The sequence below is a fragment of the Thunnus maccoyii genome, chromosome 8 (genome assembly GCF_910596095.1).
Source record: "Thunnus maccoyii chromosome 8, fThuMac1.1, whole genome shotgun sequence".
In the NCBI taxonomy this organism is placed as follows: domain Eukaryota; kingdom Metazoa; phylum Chordata; class Actinopteri; order Scombriformes; family Scombridae; genus Thunnus; species Thunnus maccoyii.
The window spans coordinates 20485274-20503308 of NC_056540.1; the positions used below are offsets into that span (position 1 = coordinate 20485274).

An 18035-nucleotide genomic window follows, 5' to 3' on the forward strand; every position below is an offset into this window, starting at 1 on the left:
CGGGACTGATCATCGTAACCGCTCCATACACCGGGGATGTGCACGACACTTTACGCACTGGCGCACACATTACAGCACCTTTGTCTTGATGTTCGGCTTTTCTATGAAACAATTAAGAGTAAATAAATAAATAAATAAATAAAGCATGTGGTGGTTGACAATAAAGCATTTGATTTGCGTCAGTAAATTTGTTTCTATAGGAGACAATTTTCACCTTCCAAAAATCCTACATTGTTCTGTTGTCTTTGTAGTCTTCATTGAAGTCAGGAATCATGACTTTCTATTGCCTGAAGATATTTTTTATGGTCAATGTACAAACAAGACTTTCCTGCGTGTATTATAATAACCTGTATTTACAATGTGGCAGCTCGCCCATTGCAGCCTTCCTGTTTATTTACAGTATAGCGATTCAATTGGATCTCCAGTGTTGTCAGGTTCTGGCTCTCTTTAAGATGCTCGCTACAAATCAATAACGCTAATTGGCTTATTTTGGCAGCACTGCTACAAGTGATGACGTGGCACGTTTATGTTACTATAAGTGGTACATACTGATGACACTACAGATACCACTACACACAGCCGGTGTGCAGAAACCTTTATTTAGTTGCTCTTTACATTTATTTCATTTATAGGTCATTCACGTTATCATCCTCCAGAATTACAGTACGAGCAGCTTAGAGGCCGATAATTCATGGATAATGAACTTTTGAGATACGATTACTTTATCTTTTTATAGCATCTTATTGATGCAGTGTTCACTCACCACCGTCATTCATCTATTGATTAATTGTAACACTCAGCCTTGACAAAACTACATGACCTAAAAAATAATAAAATATCATTTAAGCTCAGTTTAGTTTCATGTTTGTTTAAGTCACTTTTTCAAAAATATATACAGTACCAGTCAAAAGTTTGGACACACTTCCTCATTAAAGTGAATTTGAAGGTGTGTCCAAACTTTTGACTGGTACTGTTTGAGGTGAAGATTACAGAATAAGCCTTTATTTTATGTTTAGTTATCCCCCTTTTTATGTTAATGATGATGCATTTACTGTACCCCTCCATCAAACTTCTCAGTTTTAGAGATGACAATAATTATTTTATCATCTACCTATCATATACTTTTTAATATTCTACCAGTCCAGGAAGTGCAAAGCTAAATCTGGTGCAGAGCATCTCTTCTCTTTGTGTACCGTCTTTTGTACGTGATCCCTGACATATAAGTGTAATAAAACTAATAATGCAAAAACTAAATAAAACAGCACTGTCAGGATAGAGATACCAGCCTGGCATGTTGTGCTGACAATACAGTGAGAAAAAATATGCTCAAAAGAATTGATTCTAAGATTAACCTTCACAGCAACTTCCCTCTCATCTCCCTCTGGAAATCAATGGCATGTGTGAATGGCTGACTCATTTAAGCCCCGGGGCAGCACTATCTCCAAAACTCCCAGATGAGACAAAAAAACAACCCTTAACCAAGAAAATTCAACAAAGCACGGTTTAGTATCATAGATGCACAGCTGAAAGCCAAAAGCTGATGTGTCTCTGCTGCCTTCCAATTTTAGTGAAGGAAAAAAAAATAAAACTGCAGTTCACTATCCGCATCACAGAGAGGGTCACTCGGTGCCAGCGGCTCTCCATCAGAGACTTGAGTGGCACAGGAGCAGGGAATTGCGCAGGGAAAATCAGTACTGACCCTGCCAGCGCTGGCAACCACCTGTCCCACAAATTATTTCAGGGAAACAGTCCATTAAAGCTGGAACCACCTGCCATCTCCGCAGCTTTTTTTTTCTGAAAGCTGTTGGCTTACAGAAGCTTCTGACTGCCCTGCTTTTTCAGACCAGCGATACCCCCACTTCCTCTCATTTATTCGGATCATTTTGAAAAGACTTTTTTAGGACTTTTAGGAGAAACAGCGCTTCTTGGAAAGACTGAAATTGAACTACATTTTGAAACCCCCCCAAACATTTTTGACATTTTAAGAATGCTGATAAAGTAGTATCCCTTTTGCTGCCTCTCACCCAGTGCATGTTGGGACAGACTCCAGTTCTGAACAGAGCAAACAAAATAGAAATTAAATTTGATGGTTAGGAAACTCTCTAAAAGGTTTCTTTGAGAGAAGTTTAGAATATTATAATTAGAATAATATTGAATAGTTCCTTTCTGGTAGTCTTAGTAGTAATCATATTTAAAAATTGACATTTAAACTGTGCAGCCAAATACATTCTTACACTTTTTGTAATTTCATGACAGAGTATGACAGCAGTGTCCTGCAGTGCTTATAAAGTACAAAAATTGATGTGAGAAACAAATGTTAGTATGAGTGCAAAGACACAATAGAGCACAGAATACACGGTACTTTCTACTATGAAGAATTATATAGTGCTGCCATGAATACTAAGAGTTTCATGTGCAAGAATAATGTTGGCAAAAGTGTGTGTGCTCTTGCCCCCCAGTGCTGCAACTCATGCATGTGTGTTATAGAGTGCGATGGCAGATGGGATAAAGGACCTCCTGGCTCTGTTACTTTTGGAACTGGTGGCCTGAAGACGCCGGCCTGATAGACGGGCCTGAAGCTGCGCTGAACATGCAGTGCTGCGGATGAAGTAATCTGCTTTTCATTTTCCGAGGAGGGGCACACTTTTTTTTATAGATCTCACCAAGGCTGTCTTGCTTAGTGCTTATTATTTTGCCGGCAATATTCACAACTTTGCTGACCAAGTTCTTCTGGGCAACATTAGTATTATTATGCCAGCAGAGGATGAGGAGGTCTGACACTCAATAAAAAACTTTCAGAAATATCTCATAATAAAACACTCAGAGTGAAATGAGGATGGTTTTTCTAAGCCGTTCTCATCTTTAAAATAAAGTCAGCCTGACAGTTCCACTTCAATTTGTTGTCAGTGTAAATCCAAATGTATTTGATTCCTCAACAACCTGAATTTGCCGACTATTTATGACTTCCAGGTTGTGCTAGTGAGAAGATTGTGTGGATTTCTTTTGTTCTGTTAGTATTGATTGTAGCTGTGTCACTGTAAAGCTGTATCATCAGCATACTTTATCAAAAATCTGTTTGAATGATGACTGATACAGTTGTTGGTGTATAAAATAAATAAACCTGGAGACAGAATGCAGTCCTGAGGAAAGCACATGCTGGTGACTATCAGATCTGATAACTGTTTCACTTGTTGTGTTTGCTTGTTAGAATCTCTATGATCCAGGCACCAACAAAAGATGGCCGAGCCTTTCTGCTAGATTGGATATATCATATATCGTTAAAAGCCAATGAAAAATCAACAAATAATATTCTTGCTTTACACTTGGGTCTGTCCAGATGTTGGTAAAAGGTTAGAATTGCATACTGTTTTGCAGTTTTGTGCCAGTAATCTGTTTTCTCTTGCGTGGCACAGTCAGTAAGACCATAGCTCATCCTGTTGCCCTAAATGTTTAACAGAAAGTATGCAGAGACACAGAGAGACATGGTGGGGTGGAAGGAGAGGTGTGTGTAGCGGAGCTCCAGTATCAACACCAGTGAATCACGTTGTGTTATATTCACCCTGTCCTTGTGAAGCTAACTTGTTCAGACAAAGTGATGTGTCAAAGCTTGATGTACACACTCTCTCGGCTTTGAAACTCAGTATGATGAACTCTTGTTTACACCTATTAACAGTGCTGCATTAATGCATGGTGCATCAAGTTATTTCCACCTTAACTGGTTGAGGTTATAACAGTATATTGTAATACTCTCTATCTCATTTACAATCTCATTTTTAATAAATCCAACATGTAGTTTTATGAACACTTCTCTGCGTGCATTTCTTGCAGGTATTCCATAAATGTTGACAAAGAACTTTGCACTTGCGTCACTCTCCTCAGACTTGGTTTCAGTGCAGTGCATTGACAGACTCCCCTATTGGGTCGTGAGTGTCAGCCAGTGGATTCATGTCCTTCTCAAACTGCCTGTCCGAGCGGAGCAGAAGGCATAAGTCTTGCATATTTGCAGGCAGATTAATTCAGTGCTAGGCCGGCCACAGAACTGAATCAATAGATACCCAGAGAGGAGTTTGGAGCTGCTTCATTAATCACAATGCAGGCAGCTCCGTCCTCCACAACACCGACACCTGCTCTAATTTCGTCTGCAAAGCCGCACACTGCCTACTGTGTTAAAATCTTTCCATTTAATGGCACTGTCATGTTTTATTGTCGTCTCTCACTGAAAGTTTGAGAGATAAATGTAGTGGTGGAAAGAGTACATGCACAAGTACTTATACTTTACTGGCATTTTAGTTAAGTAGAAGCGAAGTTACCAGTGTGAAAAGATATAAAAATACATTGAAACTATATGCAGAGTAAAAGTTACTAAGTTTCTGTTTTTAGCTGTGACCAGCAGTTACTGTAGTAGTGGCTCTGTCATGCATCCTACTGTGCATACATTGACAAGTTACAGCAATACAGAGTGTTCAGTTTTCATGTGCAGACGCATTTTGTAGTAAGCCAGGAGATTTTCATGTGGGGGTCCTCAAATTCTAATCCCAGGGTTTTGGAAAATGATTCCGAATAAATCTTGAACCAAGTGAGAGGAGGATTTCCTACTATTTGACAGGGTCAGCTTAAAATCATTTCTTTCTCTAAGACACTAACACAAAATTCAGTTCAAGCTTTTTTTTCTTTTATATCCTTCTTAGTGACTGTGCTATCTAAACAGTGAACTTTTTTTGGACTACCGTGCGTACCAACCTGTACCAGTCTTGTCACATACATCATGATTTAGTATTTTTCCAGTGCAAAAAACAAGATTCTCAGTGTTAAGATTTAACTCAATAACATATTCTTTATAAGAAAATGTATAATTTTGGTCAGGTTATTTCCAATTAAATTCCAGGTTTAAACAGAAGTCAGGTATCCATATGTACATAGAAACAGGTTTTTCGTGCTGTAATCATTCCTCCTGTTCATACTGGCCATTAGGAGGGTTCAGCTGTCCGAGTTAGTCAAGTCAAATGGCTGTCTTCCAAAGCTACAGTGTGCTCCCTTATAATTCCATTTTCACAGTGTTTTCTTGTTGAGCTGTGTGTGTGTGTGTGTGCGTGTGTGTGCATGCGTGCGAGTGTGTGTGATATTCTCTTGATTTGACTAACCTCAATTGCTGAAGCCTCGTATTAGCTTCAGATCAACCTCAGAGTACATTTTGAAACAAAAGAAGTCTTGTGGATTTTTTCCCCCGTCACTTAGATTGAAACCGCATTAGGAAGGGATCTTTAAACGGCCAGTTGAACAGGAGGAGCAAAAAGGAGGAGGAGGAGCTGTTTCATTCTTCATGTGGGCACCTGACTATTGTTTTAAGACAAACTTTGAAATTTTGTGAGCCTATCCTTCAATAAACAGCTACAGTACAAGTCAATACCATATTCCTTGTAATGCATCCAACACAACTAAAAGAGTTTGCTCCAAGTAAACACTGGGTGTTTGTGAGGACATGTTCTGCTGGAAGTATTTGTGGTGTCAGAGTGGTGGAGTCGTTCCCTGTCAGATGCTTTCCTGGTACTGACGCAGATCCGGCCACACTGCCTGGAGGAAACTGGCTCGCCTCGCATCAGAGATCTGCCACTCTCCATTGCTGACTTGCACACTGATCTGTGTTTGGGAACGTTGAGAGCCCGTCTCTTCAATTCCTCTGTCAACTTGGGTTCCTGAGTGACACTGGTGCCCTGTGATTGGTTGTGATTGGCTTCTGGTTCTTGTTCGGGTCGTGTTCTCCGGGATTCTGTACAGTTTGTTTCTTTGAGAAGAAAGTTATGAAGAGGTGCTTCGATAATGGTCAGTTATTGGTGAAATATAATATTTGCAACGTATTTTCATCCTATCGTTATCTCTTGACTTTGAAATGGAATCATGCTCTGTCTTACGTCATCGCTGCCGAAGTGTTCTGCCACTAAAATCTCTAAATACCTGACTGCTCTGGTGCATTAGTCAGCTTGCTGCTGGTAATCCACAGAGCTGCATGTCTTCTGAGGTGAATGGATTTGTGAGCTGTTCCCTCAATGCCTACTGGAACATGCTGGTCTCTGAGAGTCATTTGCCAGGTCACAGAACCAGTGGACACATGCCACTGGTTCCTTGTATGTATAGGTGTCAGTCAGTGATTTCTTGATGTGGTAATACTCCTCAGTAGACACTAAATTCATCGTGTCGTTTGTCTTCCTCTCTAAATATCATCACTCAGAGGGACCGAAGGCTTTTAATCCTTGTTCACAAAATGGCTATGTATGTAAAAATATCTGTCTCTCTGCTGAATCTTACTGCTGTTTCACAAACACTGCAATAAGCAGACACAGTAGCAGACACAGTTATGTGTTTATAGTTATCACAGATGAGTGTAATCTCACAAAACCACCCACAAAATGCGTTTTCTTTCGACAAATTGAACTGGAAGTTATTGGGACCAAACACTGACGGCCTGCTTCAGATTTGTCTGTGGTCCACTGATGTTAAACATGGCTCATGATAATAATCTAATTTATACGCCCGAATTCTTTCATCAAAATAATGGTGCGGATCAGAACTCTGACAAATAGGTGTGGGATTATTACCTGTGGATTTTTGGATTACTGCAATTTTACTTTCAGAAATGCACTCTATGCTACAGTAGTTAATCCCATCTAAAGATAATCCCCCATAATTGTGGTTATGTGTGTCAAACTGCCCTGATAACAATAAATGATGTCTCTCCACAGGGCCAGAACACTGGAATATTTCAAAGTGGGATCGCTGTATTTTTCACTGCACATTCAAAACTATGTCACATAAGGCTTTACGGTGACATCAGCTATATGGGCATTGCTAACCCTTTTCCTATGAATGCTAATACCTGGAAGCCAAATCGAGGTTAGCAGTCCTCATCTTGGCTCAGGGCTTTAATGGGACGAGAAAGTAGAAGGCTTGACGGTTTTTCCAATGGCTTATTATCTGCTAAATTAGATAAAGATGACATCAGCAGAAAATGGCTCTTAAATGTGTGTTTTTATCTTGTCTGCTTTCTATTGCTGCTCTGTGCAGAGTGCACTTTAATGACATTGTCTTTTTTGACAATGATTGTATAGAGGAGATGACAAACGGCAAACAGAATCAATTGGTCCCCATATAATACCTTTGCCAGGTGTGTGACAATCCAACTCTGAGTGCTAATGGGCTCACCGCAGATCAAATGCCGTTAGCCCAACTGAGACGAAGGGAAGGGCTCATCAGTTCAACTGAGCATGTGGCAGCACTGAGTCATTTGTCTGTAAGCTTTCACACCCTAAGCTCACTTTCAGACCTTGTGCAGTATGTGCCACACGCAGTTCTGCAGGAGCTGAATACCACAGATGTCATCTTCATTTATCTCCAAACAGAATGAAGCTCCACTTAAGGTCTGGAAAACTTGAAGTGGATATTTTTGGAAAGGCCCGTGTGGTTCTTATAGATGTAGCAAGTCCTTCAAGAAAATTTCATCATGTTTGCCTCAGACTACTCAGGCTCAGACAAATATGTTTTTGAAAAACATATTGCAAAAAAAAGAAGTAACTAACTCATACTTAACGTCAATATATGATAGTTTTTAGTTTTTTTTCCATGCAGAACTACGTTATCACAGAGAGCTGTGAAGGCAGAGAGAGTTCACAGAAGCAATTACAGTATCCCAAGGTTACCATAGATGCTGTCGTCATCCAAGACAACCTGCACAGAGCCTGTTGGAACTGCAGCACCCTTGTGCACAATCATTGTGAGCTAAAGATTGAAGGGAGGGACATTTTGTGGTCAGAGTGTCACCGGTGAAATATTTCTGAGCAAAGTCAAGGTCTCAAAATCATGTAGTGTACAAAGGTTTTATGGCTCGCCGAAGTCTATACTTTAAATCATGCTCAGGATTAATAGTTGCTCTGGACATGAACTAATTAAAGTTGGTGAAAACTATAAAGGGGATTAAGGCGATGTAAGAAAGGGAGGTGATAAGGTTGGACCAGTGGTAATAAACAGGAGCTACAGGCTGGAACACAGCAGGCCTTGGTATCTAACTGGCCAGCAAGCCTATGTAGTGCTAATGGTAAGGGCAGATGCTTCTATTTTGAGCAGGATGTAGATGGTGATTGGTAGTTTCTTAACTTTGAGCACAGCCCTAAAGTCTGTAGCCATAATTCACCAGGAAGACAACAGAACCTCAGACCACCTTCCCCTCTGCACACATGCAGAGAATAATTAACAGGATTACCCCTTTCCTGCTCTCGCCCAATCTAGCAGCTTATTTCACAAGGAAGTTACGAATAAGGCCTCACATCTGCTTGCGTCAGTGTTCCACCTCAGCAGCTCACTGGTTATGAGGAGAAGCATCAGTGTGGAAAGCAGAAGGGAAGTCCTGAGCTGACCTGGTATTGGGCAAATCAAGGTCATTTTTTAGGAGACTGGTAATGGCTTCATAGGTCTGATCCATTGTTTCCTGTAACTCATGTTGCTTTGGGTAAGCTAAACCTGTTCCTTAATGTGCAATATTGCATGGAAGTGACGTGTGTGGCAGCACAAACAAAATAGCAGCCAGAAGTTTCAGTTAACGATATCCACACTAACAATGAGCAGGAAGGCGAGGTTCCAGCAGGTTCAGGTTTAAAGATACAGTAGTTTTGAATTAACTTTAACGACTTTGTGCTGATGCACCACATTGGCTGAAAACTGCTTTTGAATTTTGTTCATACAAGAGATAAAGAGAGAACATATCTGTCCTGTCTCCATGGATATTATACAAAAATAATTGGACACTGTACTATAGGAAACAATTAAAGGAAAGCTGTGATACAAGCTATATTTTCCTAATGCAGAGCTGTTCAGTCGTCAGACATACTTTATATAAATCTGACTGCTTTTACCAAAATTTTAGGCTGGATGTGCACTGTATGCAGGAAAATGGGATTGGATATTAATACTTCTGAACACCTGAATCTTAATGTGGATGTTACTTAAATCATGACCACACTTGTTTGTTGTAACACGTAACAATTGCAAGAATATCCAACTGAAAAACACCGGCAGTGAGCACTTTGCAGAGACACTGAGGAGAATGTTGTTGCTATAACACCAAATAGTTGCATACGAAAGTCGTTCATGTATGAGGTAACGTTTAGAGTTGCTATGTAACAAGCTGGCGAGTTTGGCTGAGATGAGAAGATGTAATCGCTTTATATGGCAGCAGATGGAACTATGAGGAAGAGTAAGCAATATCAGTCTCTGATCATTAATTAAGTTCTTGACTGACCCGCTACCTTCACCAGGCTGCCATGCACTCTGAAGGTTAATACTATTGACCATATTGATCTCTTGGTCACTCACTCAAAATAGCTGTTTCATTAGACTGGAGATGTAGACAGTCTCAAGAGTGATGGCAGAGGATTCAGGGTAGTAGCGTGTGTTTGTTCGACTTCCACGTGTCTTGGCTGATGGGAAGGAGGGGTCGACACAAACTAAATATTGTTGTGCATTAGCGCAGTAATGAAGATTGACATTATTACTGACGTCTTCAGAGATGGCTGAATGGCTGTTATGACTATTATACAGATACTGAGATGGGGACAAAAGAAAGAACCACGCCTAATTTGAAGGCATATATATGTACTGTATAGGTTCATGTCTTTGGGTCATGTTTAATGTCTGGAGTGACCGGGGCACTTAGTATTGGCTTCTCTTGAGCTGGAATATGAAAGATGATTTAAAGCAGAAAGCCATTAGTACCATTCCTCAGAGAAAGCTCATTCATTCAGCATTGATGAGGACAGAGGATGGAAGGGTAATACATTCAGAGTGATATATTCAACAGGGAGAAAAAGATAAAAGAAATTCAGATAAAATGGCGGACAGTTAAAAGCACAATATATGAAACCCTGAAGTAGTAAACCTCTCCATTGGAATGTTGGTGTGTGCCTTAGCGTGCGTTTGTGTGCTAATTTCAGTAATATTTTAGCACTCACTGTGTGAAAATGATGAAGCAAGTGTTAAATGTGAGTGGGCTTTCTATTTCGAGGATGTTAGAAAGAATAGGGAAGAAAGGCATTGTTAAGAAGACTGCTAAATATAGCAGCAATCCTTCACTGGTCCCTGAAGCCAATTTTACACAGTCTGGAGCAGTGAACATCACGGCTGCGCCTGCCTCCTTCTCATCAGGGAGACATCATTTACATAATGAGACGCTGCCACGGCAACAAAGCCCCAATAAGCACGGGAGTCGTCAGTCGTGGGGGTGGATACCAGGGGGGTGGATACCAAGGTGCCTTCCTAACATGCACACTTGATGCGCTGGGGGGCTACATCACTGTGAACGTTGTCACAAATGCACACACACACGAACATACACTTGGAGCCTGGGAGACAGAGTCCGTATGGAGAGACACACTTAGATAATAAAGGGTGGGAAGGCAGTAAATGAGTGGTCCACTGGGATGGGGTTGGAGGTGTGTGTGCCTGTTTTGGGGGGTGTGAATATGTGATATGTATATTACACAGTGCTATGTGTGGAAATGTTTTGGCGTGTTGGCATAATAGATAGTTTTGAGACCTCCTACCTGATGTGTGTGACAGCACTCAGTCACTAGTTGTTGTCTTAAGAACAATTACAGGGTCATACAATGGTTTATATCTTATTTATATGATATTTAATGGGTTCCACTGGATTGTAAATGACCTTTTCTGATGCACCAACTTTCCCTCACCTTCCATATATTTCATATACTTTCCCCAGACCAAGATTTAGCTTGCTGTATATACGTACAGTAAGTGGGTAGAGAGACCAAGAGAAACAGTGATAGTGATAGCACTGTAGAAGCAAAAGGAAAAGCTTATTCCAGTGTGCGTGTTTTGTAGCAAGATTGCATTCTGTCTTTTGGTGCTACTGTCAGCATGAAATTTGTATCTCTGCCTTTTCTGTGATGGATTTCTGTCTGTATGATTGCACAGTGTCAAAGTAAAACCTATCACGAAGAGGGAATAAGACTGAAAGCTGAATTTTCGGCATCATGTTTCACTCAGTAGAACTCCAATTTAATTCTAGTATTTTCTAGTTGTGCTTGCAATTAATACTAGTTTGAGGAAAACTATCGTTTCTTGACCAATATCGAGTTTTACTATTATAAATACAGGCAGCATTCAAGATTGACTGTACAGATGGTAAAGTTGCTCTGTACATTTTTTTTTACACACATTGGTGCTGTAGTTCCATAAACCTTAACTTCGCCTCACAGTCAGAAGAACTTTGGCTAGACTTCAGCTTGATTCAGTTTCCTACCTGACAAACTTTTCTTTTTGTTTTGTCAGATGTCACCAGAGATTCTCTGTGGTGAATGATCACATCATTTTCAATATAATTAGATGAGACAAGTCACTGCCTACACTGCAGTACAGAGAGGGGAAGATAAAGAGATGAAGAGAGAAGCAAAGGAACGAAGAGACGGCGCAAGAGAGAGAGAAAGAGAGATGGCAGCCAGTGATCTAACAGTAATCTATGACAGCAGAACTGGCCACCATAAAGAAGATGAACAGTGCTGTGGGCGAGATGAAAAGGTTACACGCAATAACGACAAAACACTTCAGCTTTGCTTAAAGGTTACAGTGGAAAATTAGGACATGGACGATGTTAAATTGCTTCAATTCCTTCACTTACTGTGGTTACTTTGAATAATACCTTCTAAAGTAATCATAGCAGTTTCATTTCTGACTTTTATTCATCAGTCGTCATTTTAGAACAGCAGATGAGCTACACTTCACTGGTATAAATGACATAGTGCTAAAAACTCATTAATAGTGAGTAGTCGACCCTTGCTTTCTGACCTTTACAGTATGTCATGTCCCTGTGTTGAGTGTGCTGTGCAGTCATTACACAGCCAACACATTCTATATATTCTTTGTTTGTGCGCTCTGTTGTACTATTCATAGTACAAAGACCTTTGTATCTCAGCAACCTTTAGTACATGTCTGACAGTGAAGGAAATACACTGTGACCCCTAACCAGCCGAGTCTGAGATGGGTCCTCATTTTCACATGATGGTCTGTTTGTACATGTCTATATATGTGTGTGTGTGTTTGTGTTTGTGTGTTCTCTGTCTGGTCTGCCAGTGTTATCTCAGGATTTTGCAGAGCTCTCTCTGTCTTTGGCTGTACTCTGTGAATCAGAATGGGAGGCATCTGGTGTTTGTTTATAGCCCAGATTAGATTTTTCTTTCATGTTTGTGTATTGTCATAGTCCTTTGTGTGCTGCATATTGTGTTGTACGTGTGGATCTATATGTGCATGTCTATATACAATTATCGGCATGTTGTCTGGGGCTAGTAAAGCATTGCAGATGTTTACAACTGGAAAATTAGCACCACCAGCTGCTATCTTGACAACCCAACTCCAAATATTTGCATAACAGCAGTGGATGGAAACGTGCATTAATTTGAAATTTCATATGCTTATTTTCTAGAAATTCAATTCACATTTGTGCTATATTTGAATGGAAATCTATCTAGGCTTAAAGACTGGTGGAGCAGGCAGCATATTGATATGCAAAACAGTGATTAAGGGTGTGTCTACATCCATTTGTGGCTAATTGTGAGAGTGGAAATAAGGCTTGTACATGTGCGTCTAGTACCACAAGGACAGAGCCACATGTACGCATGGCTTCATAAATCTGGTGAAAAGAATGCATTTACATATTTCTAGGTTTGTGCGTACACACAGTTTTAGTCATAAGAATCTACACAGAGATTTATGCATTTGGCCCTAGCTTTCCTTTTCTTGCCTGTCTTAAGTTGTACATACACTGACCAGAAAGAAGAGGGACACTCTGCTATCTGCTTTATGCATCTACACAAATAGTATTGTGTAATCTTGCCCATAATACACTTCAGTGCACTTGAAATCTAACATTCACACTGGAGCATGAATAATGAAGGACACACGAATGCACTCACTCATTTCCATATAATTACTGTACATGCTTTGGTGCTCATGTTACCAGTGAAAACATCCTTATAACAGGTAGACTCTTTATATTTGAATACATTTTGGTTTTTGATTCAAAGTGCTGTAGGACTTAGGGGGTTTTGGACTGTTTGTCAGAGAAAACAAGCAAATTGAAGACATCACCGTAGCCTCTGAGAAATTGTAGATGCCATACCACACAATTTTTTTCACATTTCATAGACTAAACAATGAATTGATAAATTGACCAAATAATCAGCAGATTTTTCCACAATGAGAATAATTGTTACTCGCAGCCCCGAAGTGTTGAGTTAAGCAGTCCTGTAACAATAACAATCCACTGAATGGCATTACCTCTACACACTCATGCTGCTGCAGCAATTTTTATCATAAGTGTGTCTGCTAAGAAACTGTATTTGGACCCTGTGGGCATTTTTGATAGGATGAACAGAATGTGTTGTTAACACTGTGTGGAGGCAGTCCTCACACTTGCTCCAGAATCAGTCATCACATCCATTAAAAAAAAAGCACTTGCATGGCTGCTTTGTTGTGACACACAGGAAAGTGAAAATATTATTTTTTGTCTCTCAGGTCAGTGAACTTTATTCTTTGTGTATTATATTTGCCTTCTTGTTGTAATTTTAAAGAGAAGAAAGAAAAAAAGTCAACCCCTGGCAATTTGATACTCTTCCATAACAAGCTAGTGGTGCACAATTCCGTCCTCTACCATCCCCCGACTACGCACAACATCCTTTTTTGATGCAGATGAAAATGGCTATGATGCATCAACATTCTTCACTTTGGTAGTAGATTGCCTAAAGCTCTTATGGTCCAAACAAAGTATGCATAGTACAGTACATTGATTTCACATTTTCAACTGTATTCATTCATTCAGCCATTCATGGAGTCTGTGGGTTGCTCATTTTCAGAGTAGGACATCATGCAGTAACCAGTCCTGTGGTTTCAGGAAGTGTTTAAGTATGATGCTTACAACATGTTACCATAAAAATGCATAGTGTCCATCAGCTAAATGTGTTGTAATCATGGGAGGTTGTGCATAGTGTGTGTGTGTGTGTGTGTTTGTGTGTGTGTGTGTGTGTGTGTAAGGGTTGTGTGGGTTGGTGGGTGCTCAGCACTCCATGCTGTAAAGCTCTGAGGGACAGATGGCTGCTCAGTCTTAATATGAGTTGTTCTACCGGTCTCTTGTCTTTGGCTCCGGGTCTCCATCCTGTCTTGGCTGCAGCATTACAGCATTACATAGATACCCAACCACCCATACAGTACACACACACACACACACACACATACACACACACACACTTGGAAGTATCTGGGCTCCTTTTACCTTCAGGGTAACCAAGCTGCCTACTCTGCAATAACCACTAACCCTGCTGCTGCAAGTGACCTGACCCATGCTGGAATCCAAACCAACACGCTAATCGCTGCGACAGGCTACTGGCTCAGCAGGTTTTTTCATTAAACTTAATGGTACCATGTTACTTTACAAGCTTATGAAAGCCTATGGAATATTTTCAATGTTGAAACGTCATAATATAGTTAATGAAAATTTAACACTTTATTATGCAAGATGTGTATACTGCTGACATAAAACGGTCTGAACTGTTTTACTAAAACACAAATGAATCATGAATTTTTACTTAAACACTTTGTGAGTTGCTCTTCACTGGAGTCATTAGAGTTTGCAGGTACTGTACATTAAAGAGTGGCACAAGTCTTGTGAACATGAAAGATTGTGATGTGGGAGAAAAACTCTATAAGATGTGTTCTTCCGAAATCTCATTTAGGATTTTGCAATAAAAATAATACTTTATATACAATTTTTCAGATTTTTCAATGCTGTTTATAGCATGGTAACTGTCCCTTTAATATCTCTGGTAATATTTTGGGCAGTGTTGAAAATCAATTAGCAGTACTGCTTCAGGACAAATCTTTGCATGATTTTGGCATCAATTATGTGTTGAAATAATTAATTAAAAATGTTTATTTCACTAGATTATCCGAAAAGAGACCATTTTGTTTTTGTTTTTTCTTATTTTGACACAGTTTCTCAACTGAATTTTCAAATTAGTCAAAAAGAAAAGGAGAAAAAAACAATAATGAAAAAGAAAATATAGCCACATAATAAATTAAATCAATAGAGTTCGACAATAAAGTTTGACATGAACTTACAGTCTTTTGATTAAGCAACTTGCTTGTTGGTTAAGAAATGTGTTTTTTGTAAATTATTATGCAAGTCCTTTTCAATCTCATTTTAAAATGAATACAATAGCTGTTAGTGCATTAATTTTACTATAATTTAATGAGTAATACATGCCCAAATTTTTCTCAGGTGCAGCTTTGTATGTAAAAGCTTTGGAATCTTGATTAGCGTCTCTATGCAGCATCACTACTTTGTACAGCCATTTGTTGTTCTCAGAAAAAAAAAATCACCCCACTGAACTGCATGTTAGAAGGCAGTCCAGTAATTAGCTGCTACCTTAATAATCAGGCACTAATTACCACCAGATCATGAGCACAAATTGAATGAAAGACGCAGTGCAAATTTGCTCGGCGTAAAAAATCTTGCCCAAGTGATCTCCAATTTACAGTATAGAGACAGTGGAATGATGGGAAATGGTTATATTCCCAAGTTGCGGTGAAATTAATGACTGCTGCTCCAGCTCTTTTCACCCTGCTCTGAATAAATCTAAAAACCCTGGAACACTGCGTATACATTTGCATGTGTGTGTAGGTGTGTTAGGGTGCAGAAGTATTTTCATTCAATCATCTCTGTGCTCTGTAGCAGATTTTGAGACAGATAAAAAGCTTGGGAGTATATACATGAGGTACAGCACTTTTCTCTCTTTGCTCCTAACAGTCTTAGTATGAACACATGCACAAAAAAAACACAGACAAACCCAGCAGAGGATATGGGTTGACATGCAGGTGTGTACCTCATCCTTTGATTCTTACACGTTTACGATGTAAAGCAAGTCACGCGTTATGAGGAGTAACTTTAAGGGTTTTAAGTGTGTGCACGTGCTCAGTATAGATACATGTCATATAACTGAAAACTAAACGTCATTTTATTACAATATAAACAGCCGCATCACTTGTTGGCTTGTTGACACCACATCCAGGAGAATACCAACAATACAGTAAAGCCTCAGTAAACCTCAGCCGCAATAATCGTACCCTCCCTTTTAAAATGTGAAATCCAAATCGAGCCCAGACATAATTACAGTGCTGGTGATGTTATGTTTCTCACCCGCTTTTCAAAACTATTTTGAGCTGAACTTATTAAAGCTGTGCCGCCACTAATTAAGTTGTTTGTCTTTGCAAAGCGATCTCCGCCTGCCCACTGCTGCTTACTAATGAGTAGTTGTGTCACGGCACCCTGCCTGCTGATTGAAGGGGAGATGAAAGCAGAAATATGGAAGAAAAATGACCCGTTGGTGGCAGATTTTTCTAACAGGCAGCGCTGAGGCTATCGTACAAGTCGCTAAATTGTGCCAGTTTAGGCTTGTTAACAGGCAGTTGTGTGGGTGTTCTGAAGGTTCCCGTGGAGGTTGTAGACAACACAGGTTTTCTTTCTATTGAGAAGCACTGAAGTTCAAGGAGAAATTGAGCAATGCTGTTGCTCACTGGAGTCTTATTCATTAAAATTATACAATTAGGAGTAAGAAAAAGTATACTAGTATAAGAGATACTCTGCTCAAAATCTTTTGATTAACAAACACTCATTCCCTGTGGGCTTGAAACATAGCTTTAAAAAGTTAGTAGATTGCCTCTTTAAGGACAGTGACTGTGAACAGCTTAAATTAGATTCCATTGGCAGCAAGTTTTCATTGTGGAAAAGTTTACAAAACATCATAAAATGTTCATAAAAATCTCTCATAACACTCCTGCAGCCTAATCCACTTCTTCACTCTCCATCTGTATGCTCAGTATGTTGCAAAGACTCATAGTTTTACTAAAATATGGCTAAAGACTGGTGGGGCTTTATGGAGGCCAATAAAGGGACACTAAAGCAGTGTATTTACTCATATTTTGGCTAAACAGGCAGAGCGCACAGATGGAGAATGGAAAAGTGTTTTGTGCTGCAGGAGTAGTTTGAAAAGTTTCTAAGGACATTTTAATACTTTTTTCTACCCAGAAACTTGTCAATTTTGGAATCTAATTGACTTTAGTTAAGCAAGTTAAGCAGTTCTTCATAGTAGAGTAAACTTCATAAAGTCCAATGAGAGTTCAAAAAAAAAACAGAACCTACTATAATTATACAATGATAAGGTTAAATGTTTTTCTAGTTGATTTGAATTTCCTAAACCAAACAGAATCATCAAATTGTGCTAGGTGTACAATAACCTGCCGTTTGGGTCAGTTTTTGTTATTACCATAGGACTGACTGGCTTCAGTGCTTGTTATTGTAGTTTCCTGTGGGAACTTTTTTTGGGAAGTATTTTGGCACTGATCTCTATCCAAGTCCTTTAATATTGGGTATCTGCTGATACCAAGGCTGATAATATTCTTACATTTATCTGCAGTAAATGACACATCTGCTAAGCTAGAACCATTTTAACTGGCGAACGTGACGACAAAATGCTACTGGAATGCCTTGTACACTGCTCTTTGCGAAACGCAAAGAGCCCTGATACTAAGCTGAGGATTGGCTCAGGACATCTCTAGTGGAAGTCTGAGCTTTTCTTTTGAAGTATCAGTGTTTGAACCTTTACCTCAGACCGTGTAAAAGCAAACCCTCAGAGGCCGGGGTTGTGTGAGCTTGTATAGACCTAATGGCTTTCCCATCTGCTGTGTCTGGGTAGCGCTGGGCTGAAGGGGGGGGGGCCCGTTTTCCTTCATGTCATCTAATACACAACATGGAGGGAGAAGGAGAGCAGGCAGGTAATTTTAGCTTATTTTAAAAGACATTACTGGAAAACAAAGTGTGAGTGTGTGCATGTCTGATTGAGTCCTCGATAAGTTCTCTGTGTGACTGTGTGTGTTCTGATATAAATTAACGTTTGCAGGCAGTTGCATGTATGTGATCTAGCGTG

At 39.7% G+C, this 18035-nt stretch overlaps 1 protein-coding gene across 4 annotated transcripts in view; it reads left to right on the forward strand.

Annotated features, from left to right (window-relative positions):
• Positions 1-18035, forward strand: part of fgf13a (fibroblast growth factor 13a) — a 117501-nt gene that overhangs the window by 10843 nt on the left and 88623 nt on the right. The window contains exon 1 of one of the 4 annotated variants that reach the window (XM_042418795.1): positions 2592-2609. The exons of the other annotated variants lie outside the window; for them this stretch is intronic. The gene's annotated coding sequence lies outside the window, so the exon portion shown is untranslated. Of the gene's footprint in view, positions 1-2591; positions 2610-18035 lie in introns of those variants that run through there. 4 annotated transcript variants of the gene reach the window in all.